The sequence below is a fragment of the Haemaphysalis longicornis genome, unplaced genomic scaffold (genome assembly GCF_048455015.1).
Source record: "Haemaphysalis longicornis isolate Haplotype H1 unplaced genomic scaffold, Haemaphysalis longicornis Haplotype H1 scaffold_18, whole genome shotgun sequence".
NCBI lineage: Eukaryota > Metazoa > Arthropoda > Arachnida > Ixodida > Ixodidae > Haemaphysalis > Haemaphysalis longicornis.
In genome coordinates, this window is record NW_027526282.1 from 694,836 (window position 1) to 711,047 (window position 16,212).

Here is a 16,212-nt window from a genome sequence, read left to right on the forward strand (position 1 = left end):
GCGGAGAAATCTGGCTATGGATTGTAAAACCTGCGGCTGAGTTTCCAAGCTTGAAGATACCAAATTCCTTGCACGAGCTAATTATGAAACGGACGGAGAAATAGTGAAGCCCATAGTATTAGACTATGAGGAAGATTGTATCACCACTCCCTCGGTAAATCTCCTACCCACTGAGGTACATTATAGAAGGTCATGTTTAAAAGAACTTCCCTATTTTTAGCCATATTTAGGCTTTGGTAAATGTTCACAACGCACCCTCTGTGTTGGTAACCACTGCCATTCTCCTATCTCACCCCTGTTATTATTCGATCTTAGCTTTGTATGCCTTTGGGCTCGGATTTTATTATTTTATCCTTTCAGCCTTGATTTTAGGTTTGACACGTGTGGTGTTCAAAAGCTCAAGTCGTATGGAAGTTTGATTCGTAATAGCTTCTCATAAGTCTTGTAAACACGGGCTGTGTTGTTAATCACTTCGATTCCTCCACCCGTGTTTTCACATTATCATTATTTTTTAATTGCTTTTATGATCTTTTGGCACTCGTTTTATTTGTTCATCTTTGATTTCAAGTGCGACACGTGTTGATTGTGGGAGACATGTGCACAGCCTAAGTAGTATCTGATATCTGGTGCATACTGTTTGGTTACCCTATTTTATGCCACCCGCCACGGTGGCTCACTGGTAAAGGCGTTGTTCTGCTGAGCACGAGGTCGCGGGCTCGATTCCTGTCCAAGGCGGCCTCTTTTCTGATGGAGGCGAAACGCAAAAAACGCCCGTGTGTGCCAGATTTAGGCGGACGTTAAAGATCCCGAGGTGGTCAAAATTAATCCGGAACCCTCCACTACGGCGCGCCTCATCGCCTGCGTTGCGTCGGCGCGTTATACCCTGCAATCAAATCAAATTATTTTATGTCATTGTTTTGTTTGGTGTATTTGACATGTGATTCTTGTTATGGCAAATTGGGTGGTGCTGCTGCTGATAGGAAAGAGGGTAACACCGGTGGGAGGTATATATGTGTGTTGTTTCATGAATAATCAAGTTGGAAGTTGCGCTCGTCTTGTGCTCTCTTCTCTTCGTCCTCGTCTTTGGCGGGAACGTAATCTTTCGTACGTTATCAACAACGTGTGCCAAAACAAGCATTTGACGCTCACAAAAACTACATTTCCTGGAGTTCAACACTAGCCACGTCTTTGAGGCAGCTGATGGTGGTCGCTAGTTCTGCTTTGTGCCCTTCAAAAGCTCGTCGCAGACCACTACGTTGTCGAGGCAACAAAGCCATATGTTTTATTTAGAACCACGCAAAATTTTGTTCATGAACCGTCCAATGGTCGTTTCAGCTTTGCAGAGGCCGAATGACATCACGTTTATCTAAAACACCGCGCGCGGTGAGGAATGCTGTGTTTTATCGGGGGTTTGCGTTCATAGAGATCTTCAAAATCGGGATTTTAAATCGATTGGCAAGCAATAAAATGTAGATTGTTGGCAGTCTATCAAATCAGTTCTGGGCAGTGAATAGACGTCATTTTTTGGTGGTGGCATTGAAAGGTCGGTAGTCCACGCGAATCCTACAGGAAGCATCATCCTTTTGTAGAAGCATTACAAGGATTACAAAAGGGGGTCACAAGAGAGTCGGCTACCGACTCTCGTATGACACATTTTTGTTACATTTCCTTCTTTGTGCAAATAAATTTGCGTTCAGATGGTGACACCCGGTAAGGTTTCTGTCAAATGGAGTGCACTGATCCGCGATATATATTGTGACGAGTGCAGAAGGCTAGAAGTATCGAATGAAAAACGCATTCAGAAGTCGAAGACACCGGCGTGCAAAAAGAGATGTCGGCCAACTCGTTTCGTTCATCCGAGGAAAGTGACGTGTCCACCGTGAGGAGAAGCTTAGTGTTTGGGGAAATGATGCCAGCAGATAAACGTCTCTATGGAGTAGTCCGTATTGCGGAAGAGAACTTATTTACTCCAGGACCCCTTGAGACCACCTGGTTTCTTGAGCTCTTTTCACCAGCCAAATCTGGTCGTCAGGGTTCCGGCTGGACAGTGCTCTCTCCCAGTGAATAGGGAGAAGAAGGGTAAGGGGGGCAGGTTGGAGTTCTTATCAAATCCCCACAAATTACCCGGTGGGAGCCAGAATGTGGGCTCTAGTTGGGTGGGGACCGGTCCTTGTTTGTATGCCTCGAAGGTGGCGTCCCTGCTCTTTCGTGGGGTTTTAATTTGGAGGAGGGTACGTTGTTTGATCCAGGCAGTAGTGCTACGTGATTTCTCAGGACAAACGGTGGCAGATTTGCCACTGCTCACCAAGCTCCTGACTAGCCTGGTGTGTCAGATCTCGGGTATTCTGGTGGGCATCTTCTTTGCCACGCTGGTCGGCATGGGCTGGAACCTTTAAAATTCGCATGCGGTGTTGTCGAGGTCGCTGCAGGAGAATATCTGTGGCGGCGGTTGAGATGAAGCCACTCTAGAAAGTTCTGCATGCTTGTTGACCTGCCGTAATAAAGACCTCTGCAGTGGTTTGAGCAATTTCTAGGGCGATAGCCACTTCTCTTGCCTGTAGTGATTAGGTGGTGGAATTGGCGCACTTGTGAGGAGGGCCTGAGTGCTAGTCAAACAGCAGTCACACCTCTCCTTCCGGGGTGGGGGGCTGTGTCTGTGTATACTGTCGTGCAGTTGTGGCCGCACCGTTTAAAGATAGCTTTCACGCTGGCGTATCTGCGATCCTGGTTGTATGTAGGATGCATGCTCGGGGGCAGTGGGGCCACAACAAAGAATGGGTGAATCTCATGCGGGAGCTCAGTCACGTGGTCCTGGGGTGTTGAATTGGTTATCACAGGCACAGTTGGTTCAGAATTGTTCTCGCAATAGAGGTACCGCTGAGATGTACTAAGTATTTCATATGATCAGCTTCGAGGAGTTTATCCACGATATTTTAAACTCCCAACTGCAAGAGTTTGTGTGCCGAGGTGCTGCCAGGTAGTCCCAACGCCATCTTGTATGCCTTGCGTATGATAGCTTCTACCTTGTCCTTTTGAGCTTTCGAGAGCACAGTGTAGGGGAAGGCGCAAGTAACCCTAAAGGTGACGAAGGCTTGACTGGCCTTCGACTACTGTCAACCAGAATAGTAGCCGTCAGGCATGACTCTGCGGAGACGCTCCTGTCACCTTCCTTCAAGGCCAACACAGTGGCAGTGAAGACGTGAGGGCATTATAAACGCATTATGACTGGCCGTTACAGCTATGGCAAAGCATTCATTCTACCATGAGGAGCATCCCCTAAGAGCTATGAGGGCTTGCTCTCTTTTCTGCTGCAGCTCCGTTTGCAGCCAAGCGCCATGCTCTTTTTGTGTAAAGCCCCCAAGACAAGGTGGTCTTGTCCCTGCTGGAATTGTCATAATGATCATACCTTTCTCCCACAGCGTTCCAGTTCATTCCACTTGTCTAACCACCATGTCCATGTAGGGTAATCTGGTATCGGGCAGCTCGCATTTCAAACGGAATAGATGTAGCAACTACACCAAGCACTCGCTGATTATATTACTTAGTGCACTTTGCTTGAGAAGTAGAAAGTGCCACAAAGGGAGCAGTGATGGTTCTATGTAATGCGCTCCTTGGAAGCTGCAAAATTACAAGTATGCACCTTTTATGTCATTACCTAGGAAGCCTCTAGTTTTGTATGCTGCTGTGGAAGTTATGGGGATGCATGTTTTTATATGTCCATTCCTCCAACAAGTACACAGCGTGCCTTGGGAGTAAGCGCTGTTTTAGGCTCCTCATACAGACTCACCACAAGCCTGAACTTTGCACATGGTCGTATTTTGGCACCCTGAACGTAGCAGCTGCAACTCAGCATAACACAAAATCTTGACAACTCTATCTTATCAATGGAGAAGCAATATGTGGTCCACTGACTAAGAAGCCACTATCTACCCTTTGTATTAGCACGACGGCTCCTAAGTTGGCCATCAGCACAACGAGTGAATTAAGTTCAAATTAAGGCGTGAAAACTACATCATTTCAATAGGATGAAGCCACATTGTAATCAAAACCAAGACGTCCTCAGTGCCAGTCCAGCACTACATCTTTGACACCACTAAAGTTAAGTGGCTCTAGTTTACTAAATGCGGACCCGGGGAATGCATTGCGACCTTCAGCTGGAAACAACGTTGACAACCACAAGCAACTCGACATACGATGAGCTTGAAATTTCTTGGCAATTCATTAGGCCACACGTTTAAGCTCCAACACCTAGCTATAACATCCCCACTCAGGTATTGGCCAGTCACAATGATGGCAGCTTTTAGAAGATCATGCCCGTTGCATCCATTCCCATTTATGTTTAAACAATTCTTCTCAAAATTACAAGCTGGCCAACCGCACTTCGTCGAACATATTTCATGCTCCTGGCATTCTGCATTGGCCTTGTTTAGTGTAAAAATACTTATTTGATCACATGTGACTACTACCATATCTGCTAGAGAGCATCTTTGGTTTTCAAATTGAATTGGGCGACTGTCCTCAATCCGACACGGCTACACACTTTGATTGTGGTGTAACAAACAGATAACCTGAATACTGTCAAAATACTCAAGAGTAAATAATACTTGGAATATTTCATTTCATTTCATTTATTCTCCAGAACAACCGCTGGACGGCCTCCTGGGCTATAAGCTGCGAGTTGCAGCTTGACTAGGCCCAGGAGCCGTTGTACATAACAACAACAATGTACAATAAAAACAACAAACAACAAAACCACAAAAAGTAGCTGTTTAAACTAAGAAAAACAAACGTAAATGCAAGTTGTACAAATGATATAAATAATACAACATGTACAAATGATACAATTTTCGTATAGAAATTATAAAGGTCCACAGGCAAAAATAGAAATTGCAGAAATAAATCGCGTGTACAATTTCGCAGGACATGCAGTATACAGATGAAACGCAAAAATACATTGCAAAATGAAACCGTACCGGAATCATAACACAATTTCAGTCACATTCATATACACGATAACAAAAGAAACCATTCAAAAAAACACGAGAAATTTACGTGTACGCATTCTTCGCACTAATAAGAATTTGCATCTTGCATACGTTGTCACCACATAGATTCATTTCTGTAAATTAATTATTTATACTCACGTTGATAAAGTACTCCCGTAATTTTTTCTGAGAAGTAAAGGCTGTATCTTTGAATTTATTAAGTGTCACAGGTAAGTTATGTTTTAGCGACTGTAACTTATATTGCGTTCGAAAGTAGGGGATAAACCATAATTCACTATTTCTGGTCATAACTGAAGTGCTGCAGGGCGTAAGAGAGGCTAAAATGTGTAAGAAAGTTTGACGTTCACTTCCGCAAAAATACATTGATTGCAGTATGCGAAATTCATAGTTGTGTTCAAATCGAATAATATTATATTGTAAAAATAAATTTCTAGTGGGGAATATCCTGTCAACATTTGCTATGTGTCGTAAGATTCTTTTTTGCAAAAGCAATATTTTATTAATGTTTCCCTTGGTTGTCGTTCCCCAAACTAGGCTGCAATAGTTGATTTGCGAGGCGAACAAAGCATAATATATTTGGAGTTTAACATTCACTGGCATTACCATGCGACAACGAGATACCGCTCCTGCTATCGAAGAGAGTTTATGGGCAACATATCTCACGTGCGAATCCCAACTCAGGTGACACGAAAACCAGACACCAAGAAGTTTGTGTTCATTAACCACTTCAATAATGTTATTATTCAGAATTAGGCTATTTCGTTGGTTGAATGCCTTATTTCTAGCGCGAAAAAGAACGGCTTTTGTTTTATTAACATTAATTCTCAGACAGTTTGCCTCTGACCACATCGCCAACCTATCAAGGAGAGAGTTACACCTTACTATTAGATTATTGACATCTTTTCCTGAAACAAGAACAGTACTGTCGTCTGCATATATAAAGAATTTCACACCTTCGTCAATAAAAACAATGTCATTAATATATAAATTAAATAGAAGGGGCCCCAAAACGCTACCCTGGGGGACGCCGCGAGGAATCGGTAGTGGACAAGATTCCGTGTTGTTAAGGCACACAAACTGACTCCTGTTACTCAAGTACGAGTTAATTAGGCAAAGTGATGTTCCACGAATTCCAAATGATGAGAGTTTTTTGTGAAGGATCTGATGATTTAAGGAGTCGAACGCCTTACTAAAGTCGACGAAAAGGCCAAGTGTAAAGTCGCCATTTTCGATGTTGTGAACTATAGTTTCCTTCATTGCAAGTAATGCTGTCTCAGTAGATCGCGCCTTTCTGAAACCGAATTGGGCATCAGTCAAAGCATTATGTTTTTCCAAGAAATTTGATATGCGCGTAAATATAATTTTTTCCAACCCCTTAGAAAACACCGGTAGTATTGATATTGGTCTATAATTAGTAGCTAGGTTTTTATCTCCTCCTTTGTAGAATACAGATACCTTAGCCCGTTTCATTGTAGACGGAAATATACCAGATTCTAAAGCTAGATTATATATGTGTGTTAGTAGTGGTGCAATATATTCGATAACATACTTTATTGGTTACACTTGCAAATTATCTGCGTCTAGGGATTTGCTGTTGCTTAGGCTAGTGATGGTAGTCTGAACTTCAGCTTCGTCCGTAGGGTGAAGGAAAATGCTATCCATTATGCCATAGTTAAATACGCTTGAAGTCGGCGAAACAACATTATGGGGTATGGCAACGTTTACAAAAAAATTGTTAAAGTAGTCAGCAAGGGCTCTACCACTTAACTTTGTGTTGTTCACATTAATTACATCAGGGCACATGGAATTTTTATTTCTTCCCAGTACGTTATTTATTGTTTTCCATATGGCGTCAGGCCTTTTTTTGCATATGTCGGAGAACAGTCGCTGATAGTATAGATTTTTTGCCTGTCTCAATACAGCATTAACTTTATTTCTTAAAGTTTTAAATTCTTTTAATTTTTGTTCCAATCGAGTTTTCAAGAAACTAAAGTACGAACGATTCTTATTTCTTATCAACTTAAGGTGTTCCGGCGTGACCCACGGTTTTCTTATCTTTTTAGATCGACAACTTGTCTTCATTGGAAAATAACTTGAATAAATACGCGTAAAAACTTCCATAAATTTACAGTAAGCTGTATCGACATTACTGCTAGCAAGCACTTCGCTCCAGTCATACGTTCGAACGTCCTCCTTAAATGTTTCCAATGCTTTGTCAGAGATATATTGGAATGTGAAAGGCTTACATTGGACATTTATACGATTGACTTTGCTTTCACATATCATAAAAACCGGGCAGTGATCACTGATATCATACGCAATAGTACCTGCGCTGTAGACAGGAGTTTCTATTGCGGTAATTAGTAAATCAAGTGCGGATGACGTTGTGACTGTAACTCGGGTAGGTGTTGTAATTAAATTATTAAAGCCAGATGATTGAAGCCGGATATTAAGTTTGTGTGCCATGTCGTTCTCTAGTACGTTCATGTTGAAATCACCGCCGCATGCCAATTGCAAGTTATTGATATTGGCATAGTCAAATAGATCTTCTAGGCAATCTAGAAATTTTTCTATGCTTCCATCTGGAGGTCGATACAAAACCGAAAGTATTTGATTGCCGGTTCTTAACGTTAGTATTTCATAGTCATCAGTGGTCACACTATAGTCACAAATGCGCTCACATTTGTTATCATTATTAGTATATATTGCAACCCCACCACCACGTTTATTTATTCGATTCATAACAAAAAGACTATAACCGTCAATGTCCACTGAAGTACAGTCTTCGTGATACCATGTTTCAGACACGAATATAAAACTAAACTTGAAAGAAAATTCGCTCAGGAAACACGAAATTAAATCACCTTTTCTGGCCGCAGGGCGTGCATTAAAATGAAGAAAAGAAAGATTTGATTTATTAGGAAGACTAACGTGATGTGGCGATACGAACTCTGCATAAAGCATGTTCAAAAACCAAGAACGCAAAACTTAGCGCTGTAGTTTTTTCTTTTTTTAACGAATTTTCGCAAGGTCGCCATCGTGTTCAATTACAATGCTCGGCTCGTCATCCGACCTTCTAGCAAAAATTTTTCCGTTGAAAGACCATACGGACTTCCAGTGACATTCGCGCTTCCTGCTTATTGCTTTGCCCAGAAGCTGCTTGAGTGCAGGGCAAAGATGCTCATTGATATAGATCGGCGCCGGGCCGCCAAGTCCGATATCACTGTTGCACAGTCGTGCCCTCTTTCCCTTTTTCAGCGTGGCATCTCGCTTTGCGCGGGATTTGAACTGAATAACAATGTTGCTTTTTTGTGCATCTCGGGTCGGTACGCGGTGGCAAGACTCGATATCAGCACTGGAAATAGTTTCTTGAATGGCCGAGCCAATCTTACCAATGACGTCAACAACATTCTCATCCGGCTGCTGAAGAACACCGCGAATTTCGAGGTTCATGTTACGCGAATACTGCTCTGAGCGCGTAAGTCTGACCTCAAGCTCGAGATTTCTTTTTTCTAGTCCCTGGCACTTTATCTCAAGTGCCGCATTGTCGCTTGCAAACTTTTTGTTTGCCGCTACTTCAGTTTTCAGTGCTTCTCTGAGTTCTTTTATGTCTGCGTGAGCGAACTCGATGCTCTTTGAAAGGTTTTGTTGCTCTACTTTTAGGTCCCGAATTTGGTTCCGCAACTCACGTTCTATGCATTCCTGATACGACTTCATCTCGTGCTTGAGGTCTTCCTTCAACTTAGCAATTTCAGCCCTCATGTCCTCCTTAATCTTCACGACATCCCTAGCCATGCTCAAAGTACAGAACAAAGGCACGCTATGCAGACAAACGTGAGACAAGAAAAATGCACTTGGCAGCAGCGACGACTATAAAAAAAAAAAAAAAAAAAAAATTGGCACTTGCTAAGACACTAACCTGCAGTGAAAGAAAAGAACAAATACGTTCAGTCGTGTTGAACGCCGGTCGTCGCCGCTGCCAAATGACCCGGGCGGTGAAAGGGATAGTCCTTTTGTAGTCTTAAATCACGTGACACAGGTCGGGCTGATGGCCACGAAGTGACGATTACGCCGCCTGGTGTCTTCTGACTGTCATCCGCTTTCGCCTGGGTTGTAGCGGGCAGATTCCACTCGACGATCGCGGTAGCTTATCACTGCAGTGAAAGAAAAGAACAAATACGTTCAGTCGTGTTGAACGCCGGTCGTCGCCGCTGCCAAATGACCCGGGCGGTGAAAGGGATAGTCCTTTTGTAGTCTTAAATCACGTGACACAGGTCGGGCTGATGGCCACGAAGTGACGATTACGCCGCCTGGTGTCTTCTGACTGTCATCCGCTTTCGCCTGGGTTGTAGCGGGCAGATTCCACTCGACGATCGCGGTAGCTTATCACTGCAGTGAAAGAAAAGAACAAATACGTTCAGTCGTGTTGAACGCCGGTCGTCGCCGCTGCCAAATGACCCGGGCGGTGAAAGGGATAGTCCTTTTGTAGTCTTAAATCACGTGACACAGGTCGGGCTGATGGCCACGAAGTGACGATTACGCCGCCTGGTGTCTTCTGACTGTCATCCGCTTTCGCCTGGGTTGTAGCGGGCAGATTCCACTCGACGATCGCGGTAGCTTATCACTGCAGTGAAAGAAAAGAACAAATACGTTCAGTCGTGTTGAACGCCGGTCGTCGCCGCTGCCAAAATACATTGCATAGCCAAAATAAGACATCAAAATTCCTATTTCTGGCTTTCATGTGGCTAAACATGGTAGAGGTTTGGCTAGGAATGAGGGGTGGTTTAGTAGAGGGGTATGGTTAATTCAGGCCACCTATGAATCTTTCACTCGCTTTGATATCTTGGCGCACAGGCATTTCGTTTTATTCCTGCACAAGAAAAGTGGCTAGTGACGCCGGAATTAGGCCCATACCCTTCGGCCAGCCGGACACCAAGCGGCCAAAGCCGGTTTTACCTAAACCAATGCTTCGGAGTTGGGCCAAATAATTTCAGAGGGTGAAACTTCGCTATGCAGCTACGAATAGGAATTCAACCCATTCATTGTTGTGCCTTAGAGAATCAAGTGCTTGCCTAACATCAATAATTGCATCGAACATTCCAGTAATCGATTCACATAATTCACTTGTATGTCTGAGGGAGGCTCGCCAATAAAAAGTAGTTTACTTTGATTGCATTCTTTGCATATTTATTTTATTACAAATTGAGAGCGCCAAAACAACTAAACACAAAAGGAAAGTATGAGCAGACAGTACTGTCACTGTTCTTACTTTGTCTTGAACTGTGTTGTTTCTGCGCTGTTTGTAATTTTTTTAAATGTCCTAATTCTGCCATTTTAGTTTCTTTGATCATAGGCTGACTTTTTAAAGGAAGTTTTCAAATGTCGTCTTCAAGAAAAACACGAAGGAAACTTACACAAACGTGCAAAACTTGAAGGTCACCAGCTATATTCACGATTGCCGCGATGGTTTCAGTCCGCGATTGCTGCTGATTTGCTTCCTATTCGCTGCCGCCACGACATTTACTGCATCATTGATAGTATAATTTTTAGCTTATTTCTTCTTTTTGGAAGTGATAATTATTCCACATCATCTTTGAGGGGCACGCGGTATGATTTGTCCGTCTTGTTCCGGCAAGTATTTCGACAATTACGTCGAACGCTAGAGTCCTGCTCGTTCCGAGAAAGGGTTAGCACGACTACAGCGAACACTGGGGTTTTTTTTCGTGATCTTGGCAAGCATCCCTAATAGGGTAGGCTTGGTTTGACCAAGACGTGCACAGGGGTCGCTTGGCGGTCGTTGCGAGGCCCGCACAGATGAGCGCTAGGCATTTTCTTGGTTCTGTGAGCTGCGGAGTGGACGTCGTAAGGACCGCAGTCACGTGCGCGCTAGCCGATTTCTGGGTATTTTTATGAGCGCACAGGCACAATACTATTTGCTAAACAGATTCTCTGTTAAAATCTCTATGTCTGGCATTTGTAAATGTATGCCTCTTGATGGATAGAAACTCTCACTATGTGCAATGAAGCCAAGAAAATAGCAAAGTCTTTCCGAACACTGCAGGATGCTAATGGACACGGCATCATATCATATTTTTTTTCATATTTCATATTTATATTTTCATATTTATTGGATAATTTTGCATTACAAATATGCAACAAGATGTTGGGCCAATAGCCGAAGCTAGTTCAGACCCAGATAAAGATAGACAGCAGGGAAAACAAGCAATACATAACACACAGAAGCTAGTTTTGAGCACACGTTATTGATGTGGGTCTTCCAGTTCAAATGACAATCAAGTGTAACACCCAAGTACTTGATTGTATTAGCTTGTTCCAACTCAAAATTATCTATGAAAACTTTCAATGTTGCTTCGCCTAAGTTTTTACTTCGTGAAGTCAACATAATATATTTACTTTTTGCACCATTGATAGTCAGTTTATTTGCTTTGAACCAAGAGGAGATTCTCGATAATTCCTGATTAATAATAAGTTGAACCTCGGAGAGTGTTTTTCCTGTAAAAAGTATGACAGTATCATCAGCATACGATACTGCCTTAGAGCAAGTTAGGATGTTCGGAAAGTTATTAATATCAAGAGAAAACAACACTGGTCCTAGCACCGATCCCTGTGGTACTCCGGTTTCTACAGTCATGTGTGAAGAGCAAATATTGTCCAGACAAACAAACTGTTTTCTGTTATCTAAGTAACTCGTGAAAAGATTGTAAGCCGGCCCACGAATGCCGTACTTTTGTAATTTTTGTAACAAAATTGAATGCACCACCGTATCGAAGGCTTTCTGCAGGTCTAAGAAAAGTCCAATCGCTATTTCATTAGAATGCAAAGATGTGCATATTGCTTGTGTCGTTTCCATGACCGCTGTCGACGTGCCCCTATTTTGCCTAAAACCGTGCTGGAAATCATTTATAATGTTAGGAGAATCTATGTAAACCCGCAGTTGCAACAAGATTAGCTTTACTAAAATTGTGTTTACGACACTCAGTACGGATATAGGGCGATAACTACTTGGTTCATTAACATCCCCATGCTTATAAACTGGGCTGATTTTGGCAATTTTTAAAACCTCGGGGTAAATGCCGTCTTGCAGAGAATGGTTGAAAATTCTAAGCAGAATCGGTGTGAGAACATCAATATTGTCTTTCAGCATTTTGACTGTTATCTCGTCATATCCGGTTGCCTTATTATTTGCCATTCCAGCCACAATTGTAACTAGCTCATTATTAGTTATATCTCTGAAAGAAAATGTACTATCAATATGGGAAATATTCTCCTCATAAGAAGTCGCAGAAATCCTGAAAGCTAATTGGGGTCCTATACTTGTAAAAAAGGCATTCAAATTATCCACGATGTCTACAGTAACTCTGTCAGGCTGAACCTGTTTTTTAGGAGATTTACCAATCACTCTATTTATTATACCCCACATCTGCTTAGTATTCCCTTGGGCGCGTTCTATAAGAGAGCTGTTGTATTCCTTTTTTCGTTTTCTTATCAACGCTACAACACGGTTCCGATGTGAACGGAAGTGCTGTAAATAGTACAAATTCTGCTTTTGACGTTTCCACCTATGATACCAAGTATCTTTCTCCTTAATGGCTTGTAGTATTCTATTATTCATCGAGGGACATAAGGGTTCAGTATATTTAGTATGGAAATGGGTTGTGCACTCACTTATGGCGTTGGTTAAATGGTTTATAAAATTTGCATGTTCCCTGTGAATGTCAGAGTCATATACGAAGCAAGAATTGAGATTTATCAATTTTGTCTAAAGCCTCTTGTAATCTACACGCGGTTTCTTGGTTGATAGTGGCTTGTTAGAGCTAGCGGGTTTATCACAGAGAAAGGCAAAAGTTGGGGAATGATCAGCAATATTCAAGTCATAGACACCTGCAAAAACGTTGTCACTATTACTTAAGACATGATCAATGCAAGTAGAAGAAGTGGCTGTAATTCTGGTGGGTTCAGTGATAAATTCTTCAAATTAAATGACTCTTGCAAAAAAATATAGTCATTGTTTTGCGAAGCACAGGTATCCATATTGAAATCCCCGCTTATTATAACCGGACCTTTGTGCTTGCGACTGATGACCCCTAGGATGTCTTCGAAAGCGTCAATAAACCATGGTACACTAGAATTCTGGGGTCGGTATATGACGCCCACTACTGTGCCTGAAGACAGGGCTACAAAAACACTCTCTATTACATTGTTGTTGATTGTTATGTCATTCAAACTGGTATACTGTTGCGATGACCTGATATAAAGGGCTACCCCTCCGCCTCTGGTAAAAGTATTTCGAGACGAGCAAACGACATCATACCCAGAAATAGTGACAGTCTCATGTACTTTCAGCCAAGTCTCTGACAGGGCTATGACGTCAAACGTAAATTTATGTTGCGATAAAAATGCTAACGAATATCGAGCTTCGAAGTGGGCGGGTCCTAAGCCCAGGACTCCTTTTGTGCGGTCTGCCGTCTTCGCCCTTTCAGCGAGCTAAAGCTGCTTACCTTTCTCCAACAGCGTTCCAGTTCATTCCACTTGTCTAACCACCATGTCCATGTAGGGTAATCTGGTATCGGGCAGCTCGCATTTCAAACGGAATAGATGTAGCAACTGCACCAAGCACTCGCTGATTATATTACTTAGTGCACTTTGCTTGAGAAGTAGAAAGTGCCACAAAGGGAGCAGTGATGGTTCTATGTAATGCGCTCCTTGGAAGCTGCAAAATTACAAGTATGCACCTTTTATGTCATTACCTAGGAAGCCTCTAGTTTTGTATGCTGCTGTGGAAGTTATGGGGATGCATGTTTTTATATGTCCATTCCTCCAACAAGTACACAGCGTGCCTTGGGAGTAAGCGCTGTTTTAGGCTCCTCATACAGACTCACCACAAGCCTGAACTTTGCACATGGTCGTATTATGGCACCCTGAACGTAGCAGCTGCAACTCAGCATAACACAAAATCTTGACAACTCTATCTTATCAATGGAGAAGCAATATGTGGTCCATTGACTAAGAAGCCACTATCTACCCTTTGTATTAGCACGACGGCTCCTAAGTTGGCCATCAGCACAACGAGTGAATTAAGTTCAAATTAAGGCGTGAAAACTACATCATTTCAATAGGATGAAGCCACATTGTAATCAAAACCAAGACGTCCTCAGTGCCAGTCCAGCACTACATCTTTGACACCACTAAAGTTAAGTGGCTCTAGTTTACTAAATGCGGACCCGGGGAATGCATTGCGACCTTCAGCTGGAAACAACGTTGACAACCACAAGCAACTCGACATACGATGAGCTTGAAATTTCTTGGCAATTCATTAGGCCACACGTTTAAGCTCCAACACCTAGCTATAACATCCCCACTCAGGTATTGGCCAGCCACAATGATGGCAGCTTTTAGAAGATCATGCCCGTTGCATCCATTCCCATTTATGTTTAAACAATTCTTCTCAAAATTACAAGCTGGCCAACCGCACTTCGTCGAACATATTTCATGCTCCTGGCATTCTGCATTGGCCTTGTTTAGTGTAAAAATACTTATTTGATCACATGTGACTACTACCATATCTGCTAGAGAGCATCTTTGGTTTTCAAACTGAATTGGGCGACTGTCCTCAATCCGACACGGCTACACACTTTGATTGTGGTGTAACAAACAGATAACCTGAATACTGTCAAAATACTCAAGAGTAAATAATACTTGGAATATACATTGCATAGCCAAAATAAGACATCAAAATTCCTATTTCTGGCTTTCATGTGGCTAAACATGGTAGAGGTTTGGCTAGGAATGAGGGGTGGTTTAGTAGAGGGGTATGGTTAATTCAGGCCACCTATGAATCTTTCACTCGCTTTGATATCTTGGCGCACAGGCATTTCGTTTTATTCCTGCACAAGAAAAGTGGCTAGTGACGCCGGAATTAGGCCCATACCCTTCGGCCAGCCGGACACCAAGCGGCCAAAGCCGGTTTTACCTAAACCAATGCTTCGGAGTTGGGCCAAATAATTTCAGAGGGTGAAACTTCGCTATGCAGCTACGAATAGGAATTCAACCCATTCATTGTTGTGCCTTAGAGAATCAAGTGCTTGCCTAACATCAATAATTGCATCGAACATTCCAGTAATCGATTCACATAATTCACTTGTATGTCTGAGGGAGGCTCGCCAATAAAAAGTAGTTTACTTTGATTGCATTCTTTGCATATTTATTTTATTACAAATTGAGAGCGCCAAAACAACTAAACACAAAAGGAAAGTATGAGCAGACAGTACTGTCACTGTTCTTACTTTGTCTTGAACTGTGTTGTTTCTGCGCTGTTTGTAATTTTTTTAAATGTCCTTATTCTGCCATTTTAGTTTTTTTGATCATAGGCTGACTTTTTAAGGGAAGTTTTCAAATGTCGTCTTCAAGAAAAACACGAAGGAAACTTACACAAACGTGCAAAACTTGAAGGTCACTAGCTATATTCATGATTGCCGCGATGGTTTCAGTCCGCGATTGCTGCTGATTTGCTTCCTATTCGCTGCCGCCACGACATTTACTGCATCATTGATAGTATAATTTTTAGCTTATTTCTTCTTTTTGGAAGTGATAATTATTCGACATCATCTTTGAGGGGCACGCGGTATGATTTGTCCGTCTTGTTCCGGCAAGTATTTCGACAATTACGTCGAACGCTAGAGTCCTGCTAGTTCCGAGAAAGGGTTAGCACGACTACAGCGAACACTGGGGTTTTTTTTCGTGATCTTGGCAAGCATCCCTAATAGGGTAGGCTTGGCTTGACCAACACGTGCACAGGGGTCGCTTGGCGGTCGTTGCGAGGCCCGCACAGATGAGCGCTAGGCATTTTCTTGGTTCTGTGAGCTGCGGAGTGGACGTCGTAAGGACCGCAGTCACGTGCGCGCTAGCCGATTTCTTGGTATTTTTATGAGCGGACAGGCACAATACTATTTGCTAAACAGATTCTCTGTTAAAATCTCTATGTCTGGCATTTGTAAATGTACGCCTCTTGATGGATAGAAACTCTCACTATGTGCAATGAAGCCAAGAAAATAGCAAAGTCTTTCCGAACACTGCAGGATGCTAATTGACACGGCATCATATCATATTTTTTTTTTCATATTTCATATTTATATTTTCATATTTATTGGATAATTTTGCATTACAAATATGCAACAAGATGTTGGGC